This window comes from Dendrobates tinctorius, unplaced genomic scaffold (genome assembly GCF_039654945.1).
Source record: "Dendrobates tinctorius isolate UK_male_01 unplaced genomic scaffold, ASM3965494v1 ptg000032l, whole genome shotgun sequence".
Lineage (NCBI taxonomy): Eukaryota > Metazoa > Chordata > Amphibia > Anura > Dendrobatidae > Dendrobates > Dendrobates tinctorius.
The window spans coordinates 15,039,607-15,052,589 of record NW_027361700.1 but is presented as its reverse complement, the minus strand read 5'-3'; the positions used below and the strand labels follow the sequence as shown (position 1 = coordinate 15,052,589).

Below are 12,983 nucleotides of genomic sequence, written 5' to 3'. Positions count from 1 at the left end.
CCACTAGTTAACCCCTTTAGCAAACCCCTTAAAAAATAAAAATAAAAAAACAAGCAAAAAACAATGCTTTATCATACCGCCGAGCAAAAAGTGCAATAACGCACAATCAAAAAGACAGATATAAATAACCATGGTACCGCTGAAAATGTCATCTTGTCCTGCAAAAAACGAGCCGCCACATAGCGTCATCAGTGAAAAAATAAAAAAGTTATAGCTCGCAGAATAAAGCGATGCAAAACTAATTATTTTTTTATATAAAATTGTTTTCATTGCATAAAAAGCGCCAAAACATAAAAAAAGACATAAATGAGGTATCGCTGAGTGTGACCTGAGCGTAAGTGCGAACTGTGGTAAGTGTGTGACTTTGGATTCAGGGAGTTTCCAAGGGAGGTCTTACTGAATTGCTGTTATATTATATTAATACTTTTAATTTATTTTTGCTTATCTTTTCTGTTTGGTGCAATCCCCATTAGGATGTGCTCCACTATTGCCAATGTCATCCAGTGCACGTCTTGCCGCATGTATGAAATCCTTGAACAGCCGGTCGAGGGTGCACACTGCTGTGCAAGATGTGAGCACGTTGTGCATTTGGAAGCCCAGATACTGGATCTAAATGTGCAGCTGGCAACACTGAGATCCATAGACAATATGGAAAGGAGTCTTCTGCTCACTGAGCAGACGCTCAATGGGATAGATGAGGGGGGGATGCTAGGTTGGAGCTGCAGGACAATGAAGCAGCTAGCTGGGTGACAGAAGGCTGGGTAGAGGGAAGAGCACCAGGGAGGCTATTCCTGATCTGGCACACCCCAATAAGTTTGCTAAGTTGGCAGATGAGGGGAGTGTTAGTACAGGAGTAGCACTGCTGCAGCAAGGCATGTCCTCTGAAAGCCGGAGGAGTGTCTGCTCCAGTAAGGGGGGAAATAGGAGAGCAGGGCAGGTCAGACAGGTTCTGGTAGTGGGAGACTCAATTATTAGGGGAACAGATAGGGCAATCTGTCACAAAGACAGGGATCTGTTGTGAGTTCATTTTCCCCTTCATTACTGAGGCCCGAGGAACTCCCTCTTCTGGTAAAGAAAGGTAGTGAGCCTGATTGTCAAACACCTGAGGCTGATGATTGTGACTGGCTGAGTGGAGTTACAGACTGGATATAATGCTGCCGACGCCCTTCTGCCCTGCGGGTGATTTCTCTGTGGGATCCTTGGAGACCAGTCTGAATTCCTGCTCCTCCAAAGCAAGTTTGCTGCTGGCCTTTTGCTTTTGTGCTTTGACTTTGTTTTTTCTTTGTTTTTCTGGATTTCTGCCATTCCCTGCTGGGGTGTGCTGAATTCAGTTAGCTCTGTCTTCTGAAAATACCTGAGTGCTGATTCAGTTTTTGAAGCCTAGCTGCTTCAGGGCCTTTTTCATATCAGCTGGTTGGCTTATGTCCTTGATAGGGTTTTGGCAGATTGCAAACAGCAGCCTTCCTTTCCTTTCCTATCTAGGTAGTATTGGGGCCCCGTCTTTGCTCAGTCTATCTATCTGTCTGTGTTGGTATTTTCATCTTGCTTCACCGTCATTATATGTTGGGGGCTGCCTATTGCTTTGGGGTCTGCTCTGGGGCAGTTTAGATTTCCCCTTTCTTTCTTTAGGCCTATGTATTTCTCCGACTGTGATCGAGGGGTCTGGGGCATCGTAGGAACCCCCCACGGCTACTGCTAGTTGTGTTGATAGGTTCAGGGGTCTGCAATCTGATAGTTGCCAACTTCTCCGGTTTTCTGGACTTAGCTTGTATTTCTGCTTTTGCCTCCTACGGTGACTCGTAGTCATAACAGAATCACCCGCCTCACCACAGATTCTAGGGTACTCAATAGCAGGAAAGAATTGTTAAAGAAAAAAAAAAAAAAAAAAAAAGTGTGTATATTTTTTACTCTATATCTCTGAGGCCGTAGGGGGAATTTTTTTTCCTCTCAATGGAGATAAAGCAATTGTCTGATCGTGTGGAGCAGCTCGCTGCGGAAGTGCGGGGAATTTCCGCCTACCTTGCTCATTCACATGCTGCTGAACCAAAGATTCCTACACCTGATGAATTTTTTGGGGATCGATCTAAATTTTTGAATTTCAAAAATAATTGTAAATTATTTTTTGCCTTGAAGCCTAACTCGTCAGGGAGCTCCGCGCAGCAGGTTAAAATTGTCATCTCTTTGCTGCGTGGCGATCCCCAGGATTGGGCGTTTTCTTTGAAACCAGATGATCCTATTCTGACTAATGTGAACGCATTCTTTCAAGCCTTGGGGTTGTTGTATGACGAACCTAATACCATTGATCAGGCTGAAAAGACCCTGCTGGCATTGAGCCAGGGTCGTGATTCTGCAGAATTGTACTGTCAAAAATTCCGAAAGTGGGCAGTACTTACTACCTGGAATGATAATGCCTTGGCTGCTCTCTTTCGGAAGGGGTTGTCAGAAGCCGAAAAAAATACTATGGTGGGATTTCCTGTTCCCTCTGGTCTTGACGATTCTATGTCATTAGCCATTCAGGTTGATCGGCGTTTGCGCGAACGCAAAGCTGCACGAGAGGTGTTGCCACCTGTTGAACAAATGTCTGAACCTATGCAATGTGATAGAGTTTTTTCCAGAGAGCAGCGTCAGGAGTTCAGAAGGCGTAATAAGTTGTGTTTTTTCTGTGGAGATGCCTCGCATATTATTTCTGTCTATCCTAAACGAGAGAAACGCTTTGCACACACGTTTTCTGTTGGTGGTGTTCAAACTAAGTTTCTTCTGGCTATTACTCTGATCTGCTCCCTGTCCACATTTTCCGCCAAGGCTTTTGTGGATTTGGGAGCAGCCCTAAACCTAATGGACTTGGATTTTGCTAAACGTTATGGATTTCCGATGACACCTCTGCAGACGCCTATCCCTTTGAGGGGGATTGATGCTACTCCTTTGGCTAAAAATAAACCTCAGTTTTGGACCCATGTGGTAATGCGGGTCGCCCCAGACCATCAAGAAAATTGCAGGTTTTTGGTGTTGCATAATCTGCATGATACTATTGTTCTGGGGTTTCCCTGGTTACAAATTCATAATCCAGTTTTGGATTGGAAATCTGTGTCTGTGGTGAGTTGGGGTTGTCGGTGTGCCTTTAGTGAGGCTCCGGTGTTTTCCACCTCTCCTCAGTCGCATGATGTTCCTGATTATTTGGCGGACTTTTATGATGTATTTAGTGAGAATGAGTCTGCGTCTCTGCCTCCTCATAGGAGTTATGACTGTGCAATTGAACTGAGCCCGGGGTGTAAATTTCCCAAGGGTCGGCTCTTCAATCTATCTGTACCCGAGCACGAGGCTATGCGATCCTATATTAAGGAGGCGTTGGAGAAGGGTCATATTAGACCATCCTCGTCACCCTTAGGTGCTGGGTTTTTTTTGTAGCCAAAAAGGATGGATCATTAAGACCTTGTATTGATTATCGTGCCCTCAACAAAATTACTGTTAAATATCAGTATCCGTTACCCCTGATTTCTGATCTATTCTCCAGAGTTAAAGGTGCTTGCTGGTTTACCAAGCTTGACCTCAGGGGGGCGTATAATCTTATTCGCATTAAGCATGGGGATGAATGGAAGACGGCGTTTAATACTCCGGAGGGACATTTTGAGTACCTGGTGATGCCTTTTGGGCTCACTAATGCCCCTTCTGTCTTCCAGTGCTTCATGAACGATATTTTCCGAGATTTTGTTGATAAATTTTTGATTATCTATCTGGATGATATTTTGATCTTCTCCAAGGATTGGGATTCTCATGTGGAACATATTCGGACTGTGTTCCGGATCTTGAGGGAGAATTCCCTGTATGTCAAGGGATCTAAATGCCTTTTTGGAGTACAGAGGATTTCTTTTTTGGGATTTATTTTGTCCCTGTCAACTATTGAAATGGACCCGGCCAAGGTACAGGCCATTCACGATTGGGTTCAGCCCACTTCTTTGAAGGCCCTCCAGAAGTTTTTGGGTTTTGCTAATTTTTATCGGAAATTTATAGCAAAATTTTCTAGTATTGCGAAGCCATTGACTGATTTGACTAAAAAGGGTGCTGATGTGTTAAATTGGTCTCCGGAGGCTGTTTCTTCCTTTCAGGAGTTGAAGCAAAGATTCACCTCCGCCCCGGTTTTGTGGCAACCTGATGTCTCACTTCCATTCCAGGTAGAGGTGGATGCTTCTGAGATTGGTGCAGGAGCTGTTTTGTCCCAAAAGGATCCTGTAACATCTAAAATGAATCCCTGTGCTTTCTTTTCCCGAAAGTTCTCTCCATCTGAACGTAACTATGATGTGGGGAATAGGGAACTGTTGGCCATGAAATGGGCATTTGAGGAGTGGAGACATTGGTTGGAGGGAGCTAAGCATCAAGTCGTGGTCCTCACTGACCACAAGAATTTGATTTACCTAGAGTCTGCTAAGCGCTTGAACCCTAGACAGGCTAGGTGTGCCTTGTTTTTTACATGTTTTGATTTTGTGGTTTCTTTTCTTCCTGGAACAAAGAATGTCAAGGCAGACGCCCTCTCTAGGAGCTTCCTTGCTGATTCTCCTGTGGTGACCAAGCCTGCTACCATCTTAGGCGAAGGGGTAGTTCTTTCTGCCATCTCGCCCGATTTGAGACGTGCTCTGGAAGAGTTCCAGGAGGACAAACCTGAGCGTTGTCCCAGTGGAAAGTTGTATGTTCCTGACCAGTGGAAGAAGAGAGTGATGTCTGAAGTTCATTGCTCTGCTTTGGCTGGTCATCCAGGTATTTTTGGTACTAGAAATCTGGTGAGTTGGTTTTTTTGGTGGCCCTCCTTGTCTCGTGATGTCAGGAATTTTGTGCAGTCCTGTGGGACGTGCTCCCGGTCTAAATCGTGTTCTCGCTCTAGTGGGTTGTTGATGCCTTTGCCTGTCCCCAAGAGGCCATGGACCCATATTTCAATGGATTTCATCTCTGATATGCCTGTCTCTCAGAGGATGACTGTTGTTTGGGTGATTTGTGATAGGTTCTCTAAGATGGTTCATCTTGTACCAGTCCCTAAGTTGCCGTCTTCCTCTGAGTTGGTGCCCCTGTTTTTACAACAGGTGGTTCGTTTGCACGGGATTCCTGAGAACATTGTATCTGACAGAGGAGTGCAGTTTGTGTCTAGATTTTGGAGAACCTTCTGTTCCAGGCTGGGAATTCAGTTGTCCTTCTCCTCTGCTTTTCACCCTCAGACCAATGGGCAGACAGAGAGAACAAACCAGACCTTGGAGTCATATTTGAGATGTTTTATTTCTGCTGATCAGGATGATTGGGTTTCATTTTTGCCCTTGGCCGAATTAGCTTAGAATAATAGAGCTAGTTCTGCCACTTTGATGTCACCTTTTTTTGTAACTTTGGGTTTCATCCTCGATTTTCTTCAGGGCAGGTGGAGCCCTCTGCCTGCCCAGGTGTTGACACTGTGGTGGAGAGAATGCACCAGATCTGGGACCAAGTGGTGGATAAGTTATCTCTCTCCCAGGAGAAGGCCCAGCGGTTTTCCAACCGACATAGGACCATTGGTCCCCAGTTTAAGGTTGGTGATATGGTGTGGTTATCATCAAAAAATATTGCTATGAAGGTGGCTTCTCCTAAGTTTAAGCCTAGATTTATTGGACCTTACAAGATTGTGGAGATTATTAATCCGGTCTCTTTTCATTTGGCTCTTCCCGTCACATTTAAAATCCATAATGTGTTCCATAAATCTTTGTTGAAGAGGTTTGTTGAACCTGTTGTTACGGGGGTGGCACCTCCAGACCCTGTATTGGTTGAAGGTAACATGGAGTATGAGGTAGAGAAAGTACTGGATTCCCGTCTGGCTAGACGGAGACTCCAGTATTTGGTTAAGTGGAGAGGTTATGGTCAGGAGGATAATTCCTGGGTCTCCGCCTCTGATATTCATGCCAAACGATTGGTGCGTGCCTTTCCTCGGGCTCACCCTGATCGCCCTGGTGGCATAGTTGAGGGTTTGGTGACCCCTCCTCAAGGGGGAGGTACTGTTGTGAGTTCATTTTCCCCTTCATTACTGAGGCCTGAGGAACTCCCTCTTCTGGTAAAGAAAGGTAGTGAGCCTGATTGTCAAACACCTGAGGCTGATGATTGTGACTGGCTGAGTGGAGTTACGGACTGGATATAATGCTGCCGACGCCCTTCTGCCCTGCGGGTGATTTCTCTGTGGGATCCTTGGAGACCAGTCTGAATTCCTGCTCCTCCAAAGCTAAGTTTGCTGCTGGCCTTTTGCTTTTGTGCTTTGACTTTGCTTTTGCTTTGTTTTTCTGGATTTCTGCCATTCCCTGCTGGGGAGTGCTGAATTCAGTTAGCTCTGTCTTCTGAAAATACCTGAGTGCTGATTCAGTTTTTGAAGCCTAGCTGCTTCAGGGCCTTTTTCATATCAGCTGCTTGTCTTATGTCTTTGATAGGGTTTTGGCAGATTGCAGACAGCAGCCTTCCTTTCCTTTCCTATCTAGGTAGTTTTGGGGCCCCGTCTTTGCTCAGTCTATCTTTCTGTCTGTGTTGGTATTTTCATCTTGCTTCACCGTCATTATATGTTGGGGGCTGCCTATTGCTTTGGGGTCTGCTCTGGGGCAGTTTAGATTTCCCCTTTCTTTCTTTAGGCCTATGTATTTCTCCGGCTGTGATCGAGGGGTCTAGGGCATCGTAGGAAGCCCCCACGGCTACTGCTAGTTGTGTTGATAGGTTCAGGGGTCTGCAATCTGATAGTTGCCAACTTCTCTGGTTTTCTGGACTTAGCTTGTATTTCTGCTTTTGCCTCCTATGGTGACTCATTCATAACAGGGATCGTCGAACGGTGTGCTGCCTACCTGGCGCTCGAGTCCGACACATCGCTGATCGGGTTGACAGATTACTGGGAGGGGCTGGTGAGGATCCAGCGGTCATGGTGCACATTGGCACAAATGACAAAGTTAGAGGTAGGTGGAAGGTCCTTAAAGATGATTTCAGGGAATTAGGCTGTAAGCTTAAAGCAAGTTCCTCCAAGGTGGTATTTTCGAAAACACTTCCTGTACCACGTGCCACGCCAGAGAGGCAACGGGAGATTAGGGAGGTTAATAAGTGGCTCAGGAATTGGTGTAGGAAGGAGGGGTTTGGGTTCCTGCAGAACTGGGCCGACTTCTCAGTTGGCTACAGGTTCTACGCTAGGGTGCTTGCGAGCAGGGACCTCACTCCTAATGTCATTGTTTGAATTGTCTTAACTTGTATTGAATTTATTGTCTGTACATGTCCCCGCTTAATTGTAAAGTGCTGCGGAATATGTTGGCGCTATATAAATAAAAATTATTATTATTATTATTATTAGGGACGGGCTGCACCTCAATGGGGAGGTGCAGCTGTGCTGGGGGAGAAAATGGCTAGAAAGTTGGAGGAGTGTTTAAACTAGGGATGAGGGAGGGTATTCCTTTTATAGGAGGGGAAGACAGTGCAGATAGAGACCTGGGCACAAATAATGACATTGGGGGTGGGGGTGGCATGGGGGTGGGGTTAGAACAGTTAATAATTTAAGAAAGAATAGAGGTACAGAGAGATACATAAAGTGCATGTATACTAATGCCAGAAGCCTCGCCAACAAAATAGAGGAATTGGAGTTAATGTTGTTGGAACAAAATTATGACATGGTGGGGATATCTGAGACATGGCTGGACGAGAGCCACGACTGGGCGGTTAATTTACAGGGCTATAGTCTGTTCAGAAATGACCGAACAAATAAGCGAGGGGGAGGTGTGTGTTTATATGTAAAATCATCCTTAAAACCCATCCTTCGTGATAATATATATGAATCCAATGAAAATGTAGAGTCCCTGTGGGTAGAGATAAGGGGAGGGGGGAAAAATAATAAATTACTTATAGGGGTTTGTTATAAGTCTCCAAAAATAATGGAAACAACAGAGAATATCCTCATAAAGCAAATAGATGAAGCAATGACTCAAGGAGAAGTCATTATTATGGGGGGACTTCAACTACCCTGAAATACATTGGGGAACCGAAACCTGCAGTTCCAGCAAAGGTAATAGGTTTTTGACTACTATGAGAGACAATTACCTTTCACAACTGGTTCAGGACCCAACAAGAGGGGGGGCACTGCTAGACCTAATATTAACCAATAGGCCAGACCGCATATCAAATGTAAGGGTTGAGGGTCACTTGGGTAATAGTGATCACAAATTAATAAGTTTTCATGTATCCTTTAATAAGATGTGTAGTAGAGGGGTTACAAGGACACTAAACTTCAGGAAGGCAAATTTCCAACGGATGAGAGATGATCTTGGTGCAATTAGCTGGGACGATATCCTGAGACATAAAAATACACAAAGAAAATTGGAGACGTTTATTAGCATCCTGAATAGGACCTGTGCACAATATATACCATATGGGAATAAACATGCTAGAAATAGGAGGAAACCACTATGGCTAAATAGAGCTGTAAGGGGTGCAATAAGAGATAAAAATAAAGCATTTAGAGAATTAAAGCAAGTAGGTAGTGATGAGGCATTAAATAAATACAGAAGATTAAATAAATTCTGTAAAAAGCAAATCAAGACAGCAAAGATTGAGACAGAGAGACTCATTGCTAGAGAAAGTAAAAATAATCCCAAAATATTCTTTAACTACATAAATAGTAAGAAGCTAAAAAATGATAGTGTTGGTCCCCTTAAAAATAGTCTGGGTGAAATGGTGGATGAGGATGAGGAAAAAGCCAATATGCTAAATGACTTTTTTTTCAACAGTATTTACACAAGAAAATCCCATGACGGATAACATGATCAGGGAAAAAATTCTCCCTTAAATGTCACCTGCTTAACTCAGCAGGAAGTACAGCGGCGTCTAAAAATCACTAAAATTGACAAATCCCCGGGCCCGGATGGGATACACCCCCGAGTACTGCAGGAATTAAGCACAGTCATAGATAGACCATTATTTTTAATCTTTAAAGATTCCATAATAACAGGGTCTGTACCCCAGGACTGGCGCATAGCAAATGTGGTGCCAATATTCAAAAAGGGGACAAAAACTGAACTTGGAAATTATAGGCCAGTAAGTTTAAAATCCTGGAGGGTTTTCTAAGAGATACTATACTGGAGTATCTGGAGAAGAATAACCTTATGACCCAATATCAACATGGGTTTACAAGGGACCGTTCCTGTCAGACTAATCTGATAAGCTTTTATGAAGAGGTAAGTTCCGGACTGGACCAAGGGAATGCAGTGGACGTGGTGTACATGGACTTTTCAAAAGCTTTTGATACGGTGCCACACAAAAGGTTGATACATAAAATGAGAACAATGGGGATAGGGGAAAATATGTGTAGGTGGGTTAAGAGCTGGCTCAGGGATAGGAAACAAAGGGTGGTTATTAATGGAGCACACTTGGACTGGGTCACGGTTAGCAGTGGGGTACCACAGGGGTCAGTTTTGGGCCCGCTTCTTTTTAACATATTTATTAATGACCTTGTAGGGGGCATAGAGAGTAGAATTTCAATATTTGCAGATGACACTAAACTCTGCAGGGTAATCAATACAGAGGAGGACAATTTTATATTACAGGAGGATTTATGTAAACTAGAAGCTTGGGCTGATAAATGGCAAATGAGCTTTAATGGGGATAAATGTAAGGTCATGCACTTGGGTAGAACGAACAAGATGAAAATTATGTGCTTAATTGTAAAACACTGGGCAAAACAGTCACTGAAAAAGACCTGGGTGTATGGGTGGACGACAAACTCACATTTAGCTGCCAGTGTCAGGCAGCTGCTGCAAAGGCAAATAAAATAATGGGATGCATTAAAAGAGGCATAGATGCTCATGAGGAGAACATAATTTTACCTCTATATAAGTCACTAGTGCGACCACACTTAGAATACTGTGTACAGTTCTGGTCTCCGGTGTATAAGAAAGACATGGCTGAACTGGAGCGGGTGTAGAGAAGAGCGACCAAGGTTATTAGGGAACTAGGGGGTCTGCAATACCACGACAGGTTATTACATTTGGGGTTATTTAGTTTGGAGAATCGAAGGCTTAGGGGTGAACTTATTACAATGTATAAATATATGCGGGGACAATACCAAGACCTTTCTAATGATCTTTTTACTCTTTTTACTCTTAGACCTGTGACGGGGACAAGGGGGCATCCTCTACGTCTGGAGGAAAGAAGGATTAAGCATACTCACAGACGTGGATTCTTTACTGTAAGAGCAGTGAGACTATGGAACTCTCTGCCATATGATGTTGTAATGAGTGATTCCCTACTAAAATTTAAGAAGGGACTGGATGCCTTTCTTGAAAAGTATAATATTACAGGGTATATACACTAGTTTCCTTAATATTGCGTTGATCCAGGGAGCTAGTCTGATTGCCGTATGTGGAGTCGGGAAGGAATTTTTTTCCCCAATGTGAAGCTTACTGTTTGCCACATGGGTTTTTTTGCCTTCCTCTGGATCAACATGTTAGGGCAAGTTAGGATAGGATATGGGTTGAACTAGATGGACTTAAAGTCTCCCTTCAACCTTAATAACTATGTTACTATGTTACTATGTTACTTGGGGATACAAAGTGCTCACCACACATCTAGATAAGTTCCTTAGGGGGTCTAGTTTCCAAAATGGCGTCCGATCTCAATTCCATCCAAAAAAAGTCAAATGGCGCTGCTTCCCTTCCAAGCTCTGCCTTGCGCCCACAAAGTCGTTTACACTCACATATGGGGTATCAGCATACTCAGGACAAATTGCACAATAACTTTTGGGTTCCTGTTACCTTTGGGAAAATAAAAATTGGGGGTGAAAAGATCATTTTTGTGGAAAAAATATGATTTTTTAATTGTTCCGCTGTACGTTTTAAACTTCTGTGAATCCCTTGGGGGTTCAAAGTTCTCACCACATATCTAGATATGTTCCTTTGGGGGTCTAGTTTCCAAAATGGGGTCACTTGTCGGGGGTTTCAACTGTTTAGGCACATCAGGGGCTCTCCAAACGTGACATGGTGTCCGATCTGCATTCCAGCCAATTTTGCATCGAAAAAGTCAAACGGCGCTCCTTCCCTTTTGAGCTCTGCCATGCGCCGAAACAGAGGTTCCCCCCACATATCAGGTATCAGCGTACTCAGGACAAATTGCACAATAACTTTTGCAGTCCAATTTCTCCTGTTACCCTTGGTAAAATAAAAAAATTGGACCCGAAGTAATATTTTTGTGAAAAAAAGTTAAATGTTCATTTTTTTTAAACATTCAAAAAATTCCTGTGAAGCACCTGAAGGGTTAATAAACTTCTTGAATGTGGTTTTGAGCACCTTGAGGGGTGCAGTTTTTAGAATGGTGTCACTTTTCGGTATTTTCTATCATGTAGACCCCTCAAAGTGACTTCAAATCTGATGTGGGTCCTAAAATTAAAATGGTGTTGTAAAAATGAGAAGTCGCTGGTCAACTTTTAACCCTTATGACTTCCTAACAAAAAAAAATTCTGGTTCCAAAATTGTGCTGCTGTAAAATAAACGTGGGAAATGTTATTTATTAAGTTTTTTCTGTGCCATATCTCTGTGATTTAAGGGCATAAAAATTCAAAGTTGGAAAATTGCTAAATTTTCAAATTTTTCGCCAAATTTCCGTTTTTTTTCACAAATAAATGCAAGTTATATGAATGAAATTTTACCACTAACATGAAGTACAATATGTCATGAGAAAACATTTTCAGAATCACTGGGATCCATGGAAGCGTTCCAGAGTTATGACCTCATAAAGGGACAGTGGTCAGAATTGTAAAAATTGGCCCGTTCATTAACGTGCAAACCACCCTTGGGGGTAAAGGGGTTAATAGAGGAGGGAAGAAGGAAGTAGGCTCCGCAGCGCTACAAAACGCTAGTGTGAAGCCAGCCTAAACTGTAAATGGTCCTGTAAATGATTACTAGCTGATGCTGTAATAAAAACTGGATTGCATATGGATGACAAATTGGAAAAAAATCGTCCGAGTTTTCTGGATGAAACTCTGATGATTGATTTTTTCATACGCTTGTGTGAGCCTACTTAAAGAAGGAAATTCTTGTTTGTCTTTACTAAATTTTACAGCAATACAGACAAGCAATTTCATGTATTTGGGCTTGCTCATGCCACCATATAAATTGGATGGGTGCTATCCGTTTTTTTTTTTTTTTATCGGATTGCACGCTGACCAATGTTATTCAATGGGGCAGTACTGAGCCACAGCATGGCATCTGATTTTTACGAATACATTGCAATGTAACTGCTCCTGTAAAAGACTAATAGCTGCTGTGTAAAAAAAAAAAAAGGAATTCTGGCCTGGACACAGATGACAAGTGAGAAGATAATCGTCCTACTTTTTCTGAATGAAAATTGGACCGATTTTTTTTATAGTCATGTGATCCTAGTTATATTCAAATAATACAATATGTCCTTACCCAAATGAGAAGTACTTCTTAGAACATATTTACATATATCAGCAGCACACAACTGATGACATATCCAAAACAAGTGAAATGTCCAGAGGCTGATCAGGAAACGCTGCAGCATTTTTTTTCATCCAGCCCTTAGAAAATGATGAATTTCTGTCCCTGCAACGTTTGACATTCAAGGGGAAAAACAGCTGGGTGAGAATACGGAACCAAGTTGTAAAAGATATCCAAAGTTTGTTATAGATTTCTATTTGGGAAATGGTAGAATCATCTTTACTGGACACATAATTTTTTGATAAAGAACACAGCCTTAGTGTTCGAAACGCGTCACTGTGGCAGCCATGTGAACTCTGTCCAACTTTTTTACTCAAGAAAACGGATCTTTTAGAAGCTGGGAATTTTTCCTTTTTTCTTGATTGACCACACGCTGGACTACGTGATCCCGTGCTCTAACACACCACAAGCTGTTACAAGTGAGCTGGTTGGATTCCTCTTTGCTCCTGATAATCCAGTCTTCGAAATTACATGTAACCATGTAATGAAGGCTACCAAGTTATTACTATATTT

The 12,983-nt window shown here is 42.8% G+C and overlaps 1 protein-coding gene across 4 annotated transcripts in view; it reads right to left on the bottom strand.

The window, feature by feature from the left end:
* Positions 1-12,983, bottom strand: part of SP6 (Sp6 transcription factor) — a 111,017-nt gene that overhangs the window by 28,744 nt on the left and 69,290 nt on the right. The window contains exon 2 of one of the 4 annotated variants that reach the window (XM_073572463.1): positions 12,423-12,575. The exons of the other annotated variants lie outside the window; for them this stretch is intronic. The gene's annotated coding sequence lies outside the window, so the exon portion shown is untranslated. The remainder of the gene's footprint in view (positions 1-12,422; positions 12,576-12,983) is intronic. 4 annotated transcript variants of the gene reach the window in all.